At 42.3% G+C, this 15,433-nt stretch overlaps 1 protein-coding gene across 4 annotated transcripts in view; it reads left to right on the forward strand.

Annotated features, from left to right (window-relative positions):
• The window catches only part of SEPTIN11 (septin 11), a 90,113-nt gene that overhangs the window by 17,014 nt on the left and 57,666 nt on the right, over positions 1-15,433 (forward strand). The window contains exon 1 of one of the 4 annotated variants that reach the window (XM_036022541.1): positions 15,182-15,187. The exons of the other annotated variants lie outside the window; for them this stretch is intronic. The gene's annotated coding sequence lies outside the window, so the exon portion shown is untranslated. Of the gene's footprint in view, positions 1-15,181; positions 15,188-15,433 lie in introns of those variants that run through there. 4 annotated transcript variants of the gene reach the window in all.

Consider the following 15,433-nt stretch of genomic DNA (forward strand, 5'->3'; position numbering starts at 1 on the left):
TGAAGTGAGGACCTTAGTGGTGCCGTGGTTTTCCATTTTTCAAGAGAAGATGGACATTTAGAGTTTGAAGTGATATTTTCCCATCTGAAAATGTTGGCAACTAGATCAAATATTTTTAAAATACTGTGTGGGCCACATAAACATGTTTGTGGGCCGAGACTGCCAATTCGCAATCTGATTTCCACTGGAAATAACTCATTTACTTTTCTTGTATTTGAATAAAGAAACATTTAAATGTATTTTTTGGTATGCCTTTTAGAATGTGTTAACATTTGAACACCTAAAGCACCTTTTATGGAGAATGTGCTTTTTTTTAATACAGAAGTAAAGCAGTTGTGTGAACTCTGTGATGAGAATATACAGATTGTATGAGGGTACCATTAAAACTATTTAATTGTTTCCACAACAGGATATCTCCAAACAGGTTTGACCTGTAGGAGATCAGGCTGGGAGAAGAAGATCCAAAGTTGAGGGTTATCCAATTACATAGGACCCAAAGCAGAGTGAGTGGGGGATTCTTGAGCGGGTGCTAGCCCATGCCAGCGCCCCCTCTGCAAAAGCATGTGCTGTATATATAGTGAAGGGGGTTGGGTTTTTTCTTTTTGGTTGAGGTCCAGTGACAGTTAATGGCTGTTCCTTACTGACTGTGAAATTATTTATGAGCTGGCAGGAGAATGATATAAAATGCAAGTGGATATAGGTGGAATATGGTCTGTTACCCAAATTCCAATAAATAGTTAGTGCCAGAGCCAGGAGGGACTTTCTAGAGGTCATCTGACCCAGGCCCTTTCTCTGAAATGAGGAAATTGAGGCCCAGGGAGTTCAGCTGAGGCTTGAATTTCTCCTTAACCTCCCCGTCCAGCAGGGGCCCAGCACCCTCCCCGTGTCCCCCTCTCTTCATGCCTGTAGAAAAATGTATTTTCCAGGAAAATCTTGTGACAATTAAAGAGTCTTGGAAAAACAAAAGAGCAGATATATAGTAAACATAATATTTAGAAAACACCTTCTTAGGAGGTTGATTTAGCTTTGTTCTAATTGTTAGAACACTTTTATTGAAAAAGCTTGTTCTTGTATGAATTTTGATACCCTAACTTCCAAAAGCCTACTCTTTTAAAAAATATATTGTTTTTTATTGAATTTATTAGGGTGGCATTGGTTCAAAAGCCTAATATTCATGTTTTTAAGACACAAATAATCCAGTTAGATCATCACGAAAAAATGTGGTGAAATTACCTTTAATTCTGCAGTATTTCCTGCCAGTAGGTTGAACCACATGAAGTAGTTGACCTTAGTTGTTTCTGAACTACAAAAATGGTAGTTTCATATGATTCATGATAGTAGCTTGAGCAAATGCGTAGTGAGGAGTATCTTTCTATTCTTTTAAAGCCGTGCTTGGCGTTCTGCATGGCCACTGGTCGCTCAGCCCTTCTCAGCTTCTCCCTTGCAAACATGGTGGTATGTTGGGGCGCTTTCACTGAGAAATGTGGAATTGAAAGCTCTGTGTGCACACGTGGAACAGTCCTCCTTCCACATGTTATGTTTGGCTCGAAAAGCCTCCCTTGCCTTGAAGAAAACACTACCCGGTGAGAGTCAGATGCTGGATTTGTTTCTGATTTTTCAGGCCAACAGAAGCAAGTTCGAATGGGAGTCTTGGTCAATGCACAACACTTTAATATGCAGTTATATTAACATTACACCTCTTATTGAGTATCTGAGACTCATAAAAACGTTGCCCTGTTATTGTAATTGAATCCTAACTCTGAGTTGGCAGTGGTGACCTTGGGGAGGGAGCAGGGAGTTGCGGGTGGACCCACAGAAAACAGTGTTGTAAACTTCAGACCTTTTCTTCTGCTAATTTTCCAAATTGAATCCACTGAATATTGGCTTTGTTAAACTGGCTTCTGTAGATGTGCCATTTTCATATTTTGGAGATTATAAGTTTAAAATAAAAGACATTTGAGCTTAATTCTGATAGGGAAAAATTTATTTGAGAAATGTTATGACTTCTGAATCTTATTTCAGACCCCTAACCAAATCAAATAAATCATTTTTATTTTAAGCATAAAGGGAACTCATAATAAAAGTATGCATGCTCATTTTTCTTAAGAAATTAGAAAAAAATCCATCCAAAATCCAATCCATAGGAGAAAGCCAGACTCCACCCATTACATGGTTCATAAAGGTCCGAGTGTACCACAGCTGAACAAACACAACTAAAGAGCCACCACAAACAGCAATTTGGCAACGAGACTATTCTGTACTACTTGGAACCAGAAGGTTAGTTAGGAATTGTGACATTTTAGACCCCTTTTGACTACTAGTTTAAAATTTGAGTGCTTACTCTAGCTCTTAATAACCACTTCATATTCGTTTACAACCTGTATGACTCAAGGGCCCTGTTATTAGGATAGAAGATTTTCTAGAGGATAAAGGTATTGGAGAGGCTGACTCTGCTCCCCCCTTAATTTATTTCTGCAGAAAGGCCTTTCCATACCTGGTTCTCTTCAGGATAAAAGCTCACCTCCCCAGGATGGGGTGCACGCCCATCTGTGACTGGACACCTTTCTTTCCATAATACCCTTTGCTGCTGGAGGGCTGCGTGCATGTGCCCTTCTTTCTCACTCCTGCCTTTGCATCACGTAAATGCTTTTCTCCCGGCCTCTTCTCACTCCCTGCACCTACTCATTCACCCCTCAAGACTCTCCAGGCCTCTAGCTTTCCCCTCACCAAGGTGGGAGGAGGACTAGTTTTCTGAATTCCCATATATCTTAGTCTCCTGTAATAAGCAGATATCTTGCTGCATCCATGATAGTTTTCATGCCTTACTCACTTTTGTATCTTTTTAAAATTTTATTTATTTATTAATAGAGAAAGGGGAAGGGAGGGAGAAAGAGAGGGAGAGAAACATCAATGTGTGGTTGCCTCTCACCAGGCCCCCACTGGGGACCTGACCTGCAACCCAGACATGTGCCCTGATTGGGAATTGAACTGGTGACCCTTTGGTTCACAGCCCGCACTCAATCCACTGAGCTACACCAGTCAGGGCCCTCACTTTTGTATCTTAAATTCAGCAAAGAATAGTTCCTGACCCAAAGGAGCTCCTCAATAAATGCTTCAAAAATAGCCATACAGTAACAGGCCCAGATTTCTGCCTATGTAGAAAGACTTAACTAGTAAAAATTATGGCGGTGTAACATCCTCAGAGGAATTCTCAGTTATTATCATTTAATGGTTGAACACACAACAGAGGGAACTCTGGAGGGCTGAAAAGTGACGACAAACACAATGGGCTGAAGATTTTAATTTTGTTTTTTAAAATTATTTTATTGATTTTAGAGAAAGTGAGAGAAGGAAGAGAAAGCATGGGGGGAGGGAGAGGAAAAAACACATCAATTTTTTGTTCTACTTCTTTATGCATTCATCGCTTGATTCTTGTGTGTACCCTGACTGGGGACCAAACCCGCAACCTTGGCATATTGAGGCAATGCTCTGACCAACTGAGCTCCCCATCCAGGACCTGAAGACTTTAATTTCAGTTCCATCCTGTTTCTCGTCTCAGACCATATCCACTGGAGTTGACAGGGTGTAATACAACTTACTCCCGTCTGTCGGAAATATTGCAGTGACAGTCAATGTTACAGAAAGGTACTCTTCTCGATGCGGTATTCAGGGCCTTCCCCTTGCTTATTCTTCCTGTTTATTGCAATTATGTGTTTAGCGATGACTCTTGAAACTATTCTGTGTGAAAATTAATGAGCTGCTTTCAGTATTTTCATGTTCATTACCTACTGCTTTCCAGAGAGCTGCCAACATGTTTGCTGAAAGTTCTAGAAATGATAGTATGCAAAATGGTTATTCAAAGATGTCTGCATTTGGTGGAAGTGAAGATCTAAGATTCAGGGGAAGACAAAGTATTTACATTTTAGAAGTTTATATATGATAGCTATATGTATATCTTACATGAACATACTTAAATGGCTAGCAGAATTGACATGAAAATGATAGAGAAAAACATTTTAAATATTACCTATTATGAAATTGCTTAATGTTGGCAAGACTACACCAGGTGCTTTCTGTAATCTGGGTTGCAACTGTAACAGACCTATGGTAATAGATGTTATCCTCACTTTACAGTTAAAAATCAGCAGACTGGAGAGAAGCCTGCCCCAGAGTCATTCAGCCCAAAAGTGGCAGAGTTGAAATTTTTACTCCTGACTGACTTGTAGCCAGTGCTTATAATACAATTCACACTCTTTTATATTTTGTATTAATTACAGAGAGATTTTTTCCAAGCCTATCACTTAAAATATTGGTAGTTAAATACTGAATTTAAAAATAGAACTCTAGGTTTCACAAGGGCCTGTCTGAGATGTATGTTGGTGGAAGGCCAACATACTAATTATTGTTAAAATTTATTTTTAAACTAAACTTACCTCAAAAATAAATTATTTTTAAACTAATTATTTTTAAAATTTAAATCATGGTATTCATTGTTGTGGAACAGAATGTTGTAGTGGGTGTTATAGCTACATACTTCTTAATTATCGTCTTTCAATCTAGTCTGGGTGCAGTACAACACTTACGAATATGCCAAGACTTTTATGAGCTTCTTAGAAGGATAGTATTTGCTTAGGAAATTGGGGAAAAGAAAACTACCTTAAAATGCACATAACTTGGGGGGCTATTCAGTGATACACTGTGCATCTTTTTTTTTAATGCAGAATGTGTTTATTGGTATGGTCCCCCACTCCTTTTGATTTGGGGTGCTTTTGGTGCTGCTTCCTTCTGAAAGAGTATCCCCTGGAAGCCTTGCTGTTCCTCCTGTGGGCTGACGGGACAGGACGGTGGAGCAGCCACCACACAGAGCACCTCTTTGTGCAAAGATGGTGGTGATCCTCTAGCACCCTGGGCATTTCCCATCCATGGAGTAGGAACTGGGCCTCTGCCCCTCTTCTGGGGAGGGATGGAGGAGATCCTTGGTGAGAGGCATGTTGTCGTGGGGTCATCATAGATCAGAATGAGCCCATGAGGGTCTCGGTATAAAATGTCAAGCGGTTGTCACAGTGAGTTTCTGTCCAGCTCCACCTGGCCCTTTAAAAAATAGGCCTTTTATCCCTGGCTGGTGTGGCTCAGTGGGTTGAGCACAGCCTGTGAACCAAAGGGTCGCTGGTTGGATTCCCAGTCAGGGCACACGCCTGGGTTGCGGGCCAGGTCACTGGTTGGGGGCATGTGAGATGTGTGATCTCTCACGCACTGATGTTTCTCTGACTGTCTTTCTCCCTCTCTTCCCCCCTCTGTAAAAGTAAATAAATAAAGTCTTTTTAAAAAATAGGCCTTTTAACATGTAGGGAGGAAAATTACTTTTCAAAGTAATTCTGATTTAAAAATGACTCCCCAAGATTCAGCAACCTCTACATGGTTAAGCTATCCAACTTACTATGATTATAATGAGATGGGACATCTTCTCATCTGGTTATTGGCCATTTGTATTTATTTCCCTGTGAATAACCTGTTCACATTTCTGCTTTCCCTTCCTCTACCCACAATTGGACTATGTCGACCTCATGTGCAAATCATTTTCACCCATTCTGCCATGTAGCTTTACTTCTGTTTTTGGTATCTCTTTATGGAGAAGTTTTAAATGGGCCATCTTCTTTTTGGTTTGTGTTTTGATGCCTTTTTTAAAAAACCAGTTCACTCTTCACTGAAGATCACTGAATTGTTTTACAGTCATTTTACAGGTGTTGTTGTCTTTTGCTCAGTGATTTAGTGGAAACAAGAATGTAGCAACTGTTAAGGAACAGAGTCCATTTTTCCTGTGGGAGGAGGTGTCCTGACTGATAAATTTTGAAACAAGTCAAAGTGGAGACAGAAAGAGAAGGACTCGGAATCCAGGGCATGAAAAGGAACAGAGCTCCAAAATCCAGTCCTTTAGAGAGGCACAGGCGATTCATGCTTTGTGATCTGAAGAGACATTTATAAGATAATTGACACCTAACTTGTAATTAGCATTTGAGTACACGCTGTGCTAGATGGAGGATAAACGAGGGAGCCCTTGAATTAGCAATAGGGTCTTTAAACAGAGTCAGAAGTTGATTGTTTTGGGCGAGAGATCTCATTTTACCTCATTTCAATTGGGTTATCTCCAGGCTCATAATAAGTCAAAGTAATGTTCTCCTTTTGAAAATAATAAGTAATATTGGACACTCCACAGCAGGCACCGTGCCTAAGTGCTTTATAGGCATTATTTTGTCAATAAATGTATGAGTCGGTGCTCTTATTATGCCATTTTACAGATAAGAGAGCAGGCCCAAGAAGTTAAATTACGTGCCCCAAGTCACTGAACTGGTAAAAGTAAATGGTGCCAGGATTGGAATTCAGTTCTTTCTGAATGTAGCTGCTCCACATTTTGAAAATAAAACATGTGTGACGTGTGACGACAGTGAGTGGCAGTGAGTCCTTGAAGTCGAGGATTGTGCCCGTTAGGCTTTAACCCCAGCCCTGCAAAGCCTCTGCTTCTCACGGACGTGAGAAACTTCTACAAGATTCTACATTTGAAACTCTTAAAAAAAAATCAAGCCCCTTCCCTCCTGGGGTCCTTGCCTTCCCACTCCCGCTTTCCTTCCTTCTCTGCCAGGGTGAAGAATGGGCCATCCTGTCCTTCCGAGCTCGGGCCTTGCACTCCAGCAGTTCCCCTCCAGCAGTTCCCCTCCAGTAGGACACTGAGTAACCTGCATGCGCCTCCGGTGCGAGGGGGTCGGCTGGACCTCGTCAGCGTGTGCTCAGAGACGTGTGTGAGGTGGCGCGCAGAGCAGACAGTGGGGGAGTGGCCTGCAGGCTGAGCCTCAGAGCATGACCATCTCCCTGCGGCTTCCTCCTCCACAGTGCCCTCCCCAGCGCAGCAGGTCGTTTATCTGCGCGTCCCAAACGTAACCTTCCACTTTAGTGAGCACGTGGCACATACCAGGCCAACACGACCAGAACTAAAGTTCGTTTACATGGGAGAAATGCTGAGGTGAATCACCGATGCAATTTCAGTGTTCAAGTGGGTTTAAAAACTCAGGTTTTGTTACTTACTGGTCCTGAGACCTTGGACAAGTTTATACCTCTGTGACTTAATTTCTACATCTGTGAAATGAGGATAATAATAACTATCTTCCCAGGTTGTGAGGTTGTAAACTTTGATGCATGTACAACACTTAAAATAGTGCCTGGCACATAAGAAGAACCGTATGAGTGTTAGCTAGTTTCATAGATTTAAAGCAATAAGTGGCTATTTGCAGACTGGTGGCCCTGGTGCTTATTTCAGGGTACTCCCTGGGCATCTTCATGTTCTTATCCTTGACAGTTTGGGGGAGTTGATGTCACTGTACCTGCCCCTGTAGTTAAAGGTACTTCTGTGTTCTGCAGAGAAGCGGGGTTTCTTTGAGCCTCAGGAGTGCTGCTTCTGGCTGTCGGTCTGTCCTTTCCCACCATGGCCGCCTTCTCCTGATCATTCAGATGTAGTTCCTTCATTTAAATCTCAAGAATTGGGTCCTTGCTCTTTTAGTGTTGATGGTGTTTGTAAGTTCTGCCCATAGTGATTGAAATCTAGACTGAAACATCCTGGATGTCACATGATGACTCTTTTTACTTCTTCTGCCTGCTGCCCTCTTCCTCTTTGCAGTGACCCTTAGCTACTTGTTGACTGTTTACAGCTCGGTAACCCATGGGAACCCTTATTCTGTGTACTCAGTGCTGTGGAGGCAAGTGAACACCACTCGAGGTTTCTGTTGCTTGGGGCTTTCGTAGATTGTTGAGAAGGAAGGACTTGTAAAGCAGTCATCTCATCCAGCTCTTGCATTTTACAGAGAAGGAAGCTGAGACTCAGGAGAGTAAGTGACCTGCTTATGTCCCACAAACTCGGATCTGGAGGCAGATCCCCTGGCTTTTTTATTTTTGAGGTTTGATTTATTTATTTTTAGAGAGTGGGAAAGGGAGGGAGAGGGAGGAGAGAAATGTCAATCTGCTATCTTTCACATGTGCCCCTACCTGGACCAAACCCACAACCGGGGCATGTGCCCTGCCCAGGTATTGAGCCAGCAACCTTTCACTTTGTTGGGTGACACTCATCCAACTGAGCCACACTGATCAGGGCTCCCCTAACTTTTTTTGCTGATACTACAAACCCAAGGACAGTACAATGGAGGCGTTCCAGATAGGTGGTTTGAAAACCCAAACTCCCTTCCCATCTCTGATCTTATGTTTTAGAACCGTGGTCACTGACTACCTGGTGGTGATAAAAATCCTAACAGTTTTGGAGCTGGGCTGCAGATGGAGTGAATCAGAATTAACTTGGGTCCTCAGTGCAATTGGATATTTATGTGAGGCACCTTTTGTAAACAAGGTGAGCCCTTGTTAAGCTCATGGAACACAGCATAGGTTGCTTCTGTGTGCACCTCCAGCCTGTGGACTAAAGGGTAACCAATACCCTGCAGACAAGGCAGAACACCATTGGAACACCCCCTCTGCCAGCTCCAAGTGCTTCCTGAGACAGGGTCCTTTTGGGACGTTTTTGGTTAGTCGGGTATACTTTATACCCAAACAAAGTACTTAGCCATTCCCGTGGATTCTGTTGTTACTTCAGTGCACTTCCATTATTATTATTATTATTATTATTATTATTATTATTATTATAGGTTTAAAATGTTTATTATTAATTCCTTAAGAATAATCTCATTTCATATTAGCATAAATAAGTTTTATGACATATTTTTAAAAAATAATTTAATGTTTCAAAATAAAACATTAGTGAGATATGCATTGTTTTACAATTTTGTGAATTTTTTTCATGTCTGACTTCATAGAAGACAGCTGGGTCTTCAGCCCTGCTCTCATTCTCTCTGCTGCAGTGTGCTGTTTTGGTGGCGGTCAGTCTGTGAAACAGATCCAGCCTCACAGATACGTGGTTGGAAGAGCTTCCTGGGGAGGCCCTAAGGGACCCCGAGCACATTTCCACTACTCCTTTTGAGTAGCTCTGCTACCCTCTGTGTCCTCATTCATTTCCCTCTAGAGAGGAGCAGTGGGTTTCCAGATAGATGGCGTGGAGAAGGAAGTGGGCACTTCCATTTTTGAGGTCAGGCCTGTGTGTGCTGCAGGTGGAATGTAAGGTAACTAATGGTTTAATGAGGATTCAGGATAGTCTTTGCTCTGGTGGTGGGCATGAGGGAGAGGGATGCCACCAGGTGGGGTACTTTGGGGCTTCAGAGCTTTTGATAGAGTTCTGTTTGTTGGGCTGGGTATTGGGTATATGGGTGTTTGTTTGTTTGTTTATTTGTTTTAACAGGGTAAGGATGTGTTGTACACCCCCGTAGTTAGAGAGCTCTGGTTTCTTGTACTGGGGGAAACAGAATCTGCTTCTTCCCCCCGCCCCCATCCAATCTTTTCTGCTTTTCTAATTTGGAGCTCTGGAATCTTTCTAGGTCTAAAAAATACCTGTTTGGACACATAAGTTTTGACTGTATCCATCACAATCATTTTTCACTTCCTGTACTTGTGTTAACATAGAAACTAAGGCTTATCATAAAAATGAACAAAATTGGAGACCCTCAAGTTCAGGTGTGGGCTAGAATCATGAGATCTCTTGGTGTGGGGATAGTCTAGTGACAGTGACCTCCCGCCACTCTCAGCCTTCTGTGTCGCAGTGGTCCAGGCCCATAGGGGCAGCTCGGTTGTTTTGCTTTCTGCTAGATAACAGGCTGGTTTTGTGGTTGTAGAACTGTACTAAGTAGTGCTTCTCAGACAGAGTAACCCGTTATTTGACTTGCATTTGGATCCATTCCCCTGTCTGTTTTGTCTTTCCATTTGGCTTGAGTATTTTATGCTTCTGTTTTGATGACTGAATACTTCTGTAAGGTTTCGTTTGAAGCCTGACAGCCACTCTAATGTAGGCTCTGGCACCTTTTCTGCTCTTACCCCATTGTGAGGAATAGAATCCCGTAGTTTAAGAACTAGAGATTGTTCACGTACCCTTTCTCCACAAGCCCTCTCCCCTCTTCTGTGTGACAGATGATACAACTGAAGCCCAGAGACATAGTGAGGCCTGTCATTTAAAGCAGCAACGGGGTTGGAAGCCCTGGAGGATTTTTAGCTGTGGACTGTAATAGCTGAAGGAGCCGTGTGTGTGTGTGTGTGTGTGTGTGTGCGCGCGCACGCGCGCACGCAAGCACGTGCTAATTTTCTTGAAGGTGGATTAGTTCAGCTACACAATAATATGGAATGGAGAGAAGAGCACAGTATCCTAAAAAAGGAAAACATTTAGTAGGAGAGAAATCTAGACCATAAGAAAAAGCTCAAGAGAAAGCAGTGACCAATTTTTATCAGAGGAGGAGAAAATGGCATTAAATAATATGTTACTTTAAATTTATGAAAGCTTGATTTTAGAGTGCCGTGCCATTTGTTGCACTTACAGAAATATTATTGTCTAAAGAGGTGACAGTGGGTGTGTTGTCCACCTGGCTGGGGAAACTATTCATAATTTCCTCATGGATTGTTAGAAAACAAGGAAAAAATTTGAACAACAATAAAAAAATAAGGAAGATAGATATTTTGTGTTGGTGCCACTGTGGCTGATGGTTTGAACATTTGTCCCAAATTTCAAGCTGCAGAGAAGTGCACATGAAGGAATGTGAGTGCAGGTAAAATGCCTCGGGAGACGGGAGTCTCAGAAATACTACGCTGAGTGAAACTGCCGGCAAACGCCCTGCTCAGGGTAGGCTATGGCATCATAAATGCTAGTTTCCCCGAGGACGAAAATATTACTGGCTTTAAAAAGTTTTTTTTTTTTCTGCTCAGAAAAAGATAATAGTGTTCTATCAGCAAATCAACAGATAATTTACTTTTTCTTGAGACTGAACTTAAATATCTGGGTGATAAACCTCTTTGGCCTTCTCTTCTAAGTAAGATGAAGGAATGACTTTGGACGTGTTCTCTCATCCCAGAAGACCGTTTAGAGTAATTAAGTTGGTCAAAACGGCTTGCTAGTTCTTTACACATAGTAGTAGGTCGGGGTTCAGAAAATACTTTTTCGTCTCTAGCCCTTCCTATCAAGTTTTGGGGCTTGTTTGGGGGGAAAGGACACAGTCATGTGTGCGTGAGGCAGTGACAGGAATCCCTGATGTGGCAGTCACGTGGTCCTAAGCAGTCAGGACTACAAACTGCATCCTGTCTTTATCTCTGATGCCTTTTCTCTGCATCCTCTGTGTGAGCTTTGGTTGATTTTTCTCTGCGACTGGTTTTTATAGCTTTGCCAGAGTAAATAAGAAAGGAGGCTTGCTAATCTTTGCTTTTTGCATGAGCAAGAATGAGAGACTGCTGTAGGCTGCTCAACTGTAATCTGTAATCTTTAGGTTAGACTTGTTCCTTCTGTGTGAGAAATACAAGAAAGCCACTATAGCAGTCAGTGCTGGAAATGCATCTCTTCTCAGATTCTTTTTTCTCTTGCTTTCTGCACTCCCCACACCCCTTAGAATCCTCTTTCCTTTCCTTGTGTGTTTCTGCACAGTGGCTGGGGCCTGAGTGCATGGCAGAACTGCTTCTCCAGCTACTTCTGACCTTGGGAGATGGTGACCCCTGTGGTGAAATGCACTCGCCTGATAACTGACACACACGTATCATTCTGTGGTTCATAAAAGGTTGACTAGAAGGAGCTTTTCCAGGCTCTCAGGCCATACTGATGTAGTTTCAAGTGCTTTGAAGGCAGCCTGCCTGGCTTTGAACCCCCTCTTACTTGCTGTATGACCATCAGCAGCTCAATTTCTGAGCTTCAGGTGCCTTGAACTATAAAATGGGAACAATAATAGCACATACCTCAGAGGTGATGGTGAGAGATAAGCAAGTTCGATGTAAATACCCAGGGTGATGCCTGGAATGAATCAGCACACACACACACACAGTCATGTACAGCCTAATGACAGGTGTGTTCTGCGAAATGCATTGCTAGGGGGTTTTGTCATTGTGTGAACATCATAGGGTTCATTTACACAAATCTAGATGGTATAATAGTCTACTTCACACCTAGACTAAATGGTATAGCCTAGTGCTCCATAGGGGACAATACATAATTTTCCCTCTATCCTTCTGGGTTCTTGTTGAGATATTCCTGTGATAAAAGATTAACAGGAGAGAAACAAAAGTTTAATAACATGCATACAGGGGAGAGACCCAGGAAAACCGAGGACTTCTTTAAAATGGCTAAAGCTACCACCTTAAGGATCATCTTCAGCCGAAGACAAAAGGTGGGGGAAGACAGTTCCCTCTGAGGTCCGAGTCTCTGTATTCACGCACCGTGACGTGCAGCAGCGGCTGCATGCAACATCGTGGGAAGTAAAGTGCAGAGTAAGATGAGCGAGACAGGGTTTGAGGAACAGAGTGAAGAAATAAACTGGAGTCACTGTAGTCAAGCCGCTAAATTACTAAACTCAAGTAGGTTGAGGTGTGAGGAAACGATCCTTTTGACTAGCTTGGGAACATAAACTTTCGAACTTTTCATTCCAGCGTCAATGCCTGCATGCATGTCAAACCTCCAGATAACCTTCTGATTACCCCCAGAAGGACTGACGTGCTCAGACCATCTGGCTCCATCATCCTAACTGCCTGAGTGCCTGAGCTCCGGCTGATAGCCATCCTGGACCAGCCCTGGAGCTAAGAATGCAGGACTGATTATTCTCAAGAATCAAATTTTTACTATAAGAACTCTCAACTTTTCTTCCTTATTCAGAACACTCCTGGGCTTTTCCCTAGTTGTGTCCCCCATATGCAAACCCTAAGACCTTTGAATAAATCTTTATCAATTATTTCTAGCCAAAGCCTCCAGACTCTTTTTGAGTTCATTGGATAGTTTCCTGTCCTCAGGAAATTTACATTCTTCTGGGGGCCTAAGTGACAAGTGGCCCAAATACAGGGAACGTTTGTAAAATACAGAGCTATGGTGTTTAATTTTAGGAAACAGGGAAGACTTGATGCAGAAGATGGCATTTTGCCAGGAATTGTAAGAGTGAGTAGGATTTGACAGGTGAAGTTGAGGATGGAGGCATGCTGTGCAGAGGTGAGTGTGCTTTGAAGAGAATCAGTTTTCCAGTTGAAGGTGAGGAGGGTGGTAATAGACTGGGAATCTGGCAGAACTGGTTTCAGTGCTGGCTCTGCCATTTCCTTAAGCTTTAGTTTCTTCATCTGTAAAATGGAGCCAATAATATCTGCCTCACAGGGTTATGAGGATTAAATGGTAGGACTTTTTTAAAGGTGCAGGTACGGTGCTTGGCGCAGAAGTGCCAGTAAACTATTATTTCTGTGATGGTTGTAGTGGAAGGAAGCAAGTACTGAAACATTTGAAGGGCAGACCAAACATGGCGGGTCTTGAAGTATCTTGTTCATTTCTGCTGAACTGCACCTAGCATTGTGGTTTTGACATAAATATTCAATGGTTGCTTTTTGGTTGACTGATCACGGTAAATGTTCAACCCCTCTCTTTTATTTCTCTGGCTAAAGAAGCAGTAGAGCCTGTTCCTTCTTTTCCCTGCTGTGCGTATTTTAACCTTCACTATTCAGGTACCCCAGGCAACTTCGAATGATACTTCTAAAAGACACCAATTTACTGTGCGCCGTGATCCCAGAACATGAGGTGGTGGAATATGAGGGCCGTGTTAGTGTTCTGCTGTCCATGTGGAGTGAAGCTTCATGGCGCAGTGTCTTCCAGTTTATTAATGTCTGGGCTAAAGTGTGTGTAGGAGGTCAGACCAAGCAGGAATCCCAACGGATAGCTGCCAAGCCTCATTTCTTTACATTGGTGGTTGCAGTTGCCACATTGCACAAAACCCACTCCTGGTAATAACCAACCTAAGTATGTGCAGTTAGTACAGTTGTGGCCAGAGGGGTTTAACTCTGTGTAGCCATGATTACAGTAAGATGTATGGCCTGGCCCTCTCTATGTGGGAGGGATTTGAGGCTTGGGTTTTTCTCAAATCCACATGGCCAAAGTTGCTCTTCTTGTTTTTGCCAATGCAATTATCATTTATATCCTCCTGCCTGCCTTTCATTTTCAGTGTGTGAATAATAATTATTCTAATGAACCGTTGGGCTCTGGAAGAGTTTAATGGCAGCCACTTGGATCAGTGCCTAAGACTTTTGCTAATTCTGTTCTTTCATTCACCCTGGGTCTCATTTAGCTTTCTCAGTTTCTCCTCCCTACAGAATGCATGAATTATAGCAAGGGTCTCTTGCCAAACTGTAATCTCTCAAGTTTTGATATCAGTTTACTGCTTCCCTGTAATCCTACTGACAAAAGCTGTCAGAAACATATTCCCATTCACATATCCCATAACTCTTAATCTGTTAATCTAGGAGCATTGAGGGGGAATGGGACCCCATCTCAGTGAGAAGTCTGTGCTTTGTGGGTACAGCATGCATGAAAATGTAACTTCTGCTGCTTGTTGCACATGGTTTATTGTCTATTTTTGAGAGCTGCTGGGATTTTATAACAGATTGTTGTATATAGTGGATGTTTCCCAGTATCCTGCTTGGGCTCTATGCGATTATTCAGAAATACCACGATGATAATGATAATGAAATGCCTCTTTAAGAGACAGTGGAGGGAATTGTGGGAACATTCTTTTGGGACAGCATGTGAAAAGAAGGTTTGTGTTGCATTAGCTGATCTAAACAAGAAAACTAGCATCTAAAATCATCCATCAATAGGAAACATTTGAGAATAGAGGAAAATTGTAATATAGTCTCTTGGGTCTGCTTTCTTAAGCACAATGATATGTGTGAGAAAACCCTTGTCTTACAGCTATATGGGTGCTTCTGTGACGTGCAGCTAATCTCCTGTAAGGCAGAAAGCTGTCTGTTCTGCTAATGGGAGCATTTGTTTTCTTAGAGGTTAATTGGTTCTATTTTTTTAGAAGAATAAAGTAAGGAAGAAACAAGAAAGCTTTAGAATGATTAGAATGGCAGAAATTGCAGCCATAACTAATGGGGTCAGTCTATTAGGTTCTTTGCAAGATATGCATTTTGTTTTTTTATGCTGTGAAGGAAGTTCACATCATAACATACCATTTGGACCATTGCCTAGGCTGGTAATCTGGGTTAAAACCTTGGCTGAAAGGTAATTCTATATTCAAGATCCTTTGGGCTGCTGCTCCGGTGGGGAGAAGTGTTCGTAAGTGCCCTAGGTGGTAGGAAACAGAAAACTCTTTCATGGAGTGCCTGCTCTGTGATTGCTCCTAGCTCTCTTCCTTCACCCAGCCTGGGCAGACCTGGGGCACACTAAGGTTTAGTCATGTACTGCTTATGGGTACCATCATCATGCTTCACCTTAAGGAATGTTTCCAGTAAACTGAAATGTAAACCAGTTTTAAAGCCTTATATCCTCTCTTCTTAATTGTACTTCAGTGTTTCC

Source organism: Phyllostomus discolor, chromosome 1 (assembly GCF_004126475.2).
Source record: "Phyllostomus discolor isolate MPI-MPIP mPhyDis1 chromosome 1, mPhyDis1.pri.v3, whole genome shotgun sequence".
In the NCBI taxonomy this organism is placed as follows: Eukaryota; Metazoa; Chordata; class Mammalia; order Chiroptera; family Phyllostomidae; genus Phyllostomus; species Phyllostomus discolor.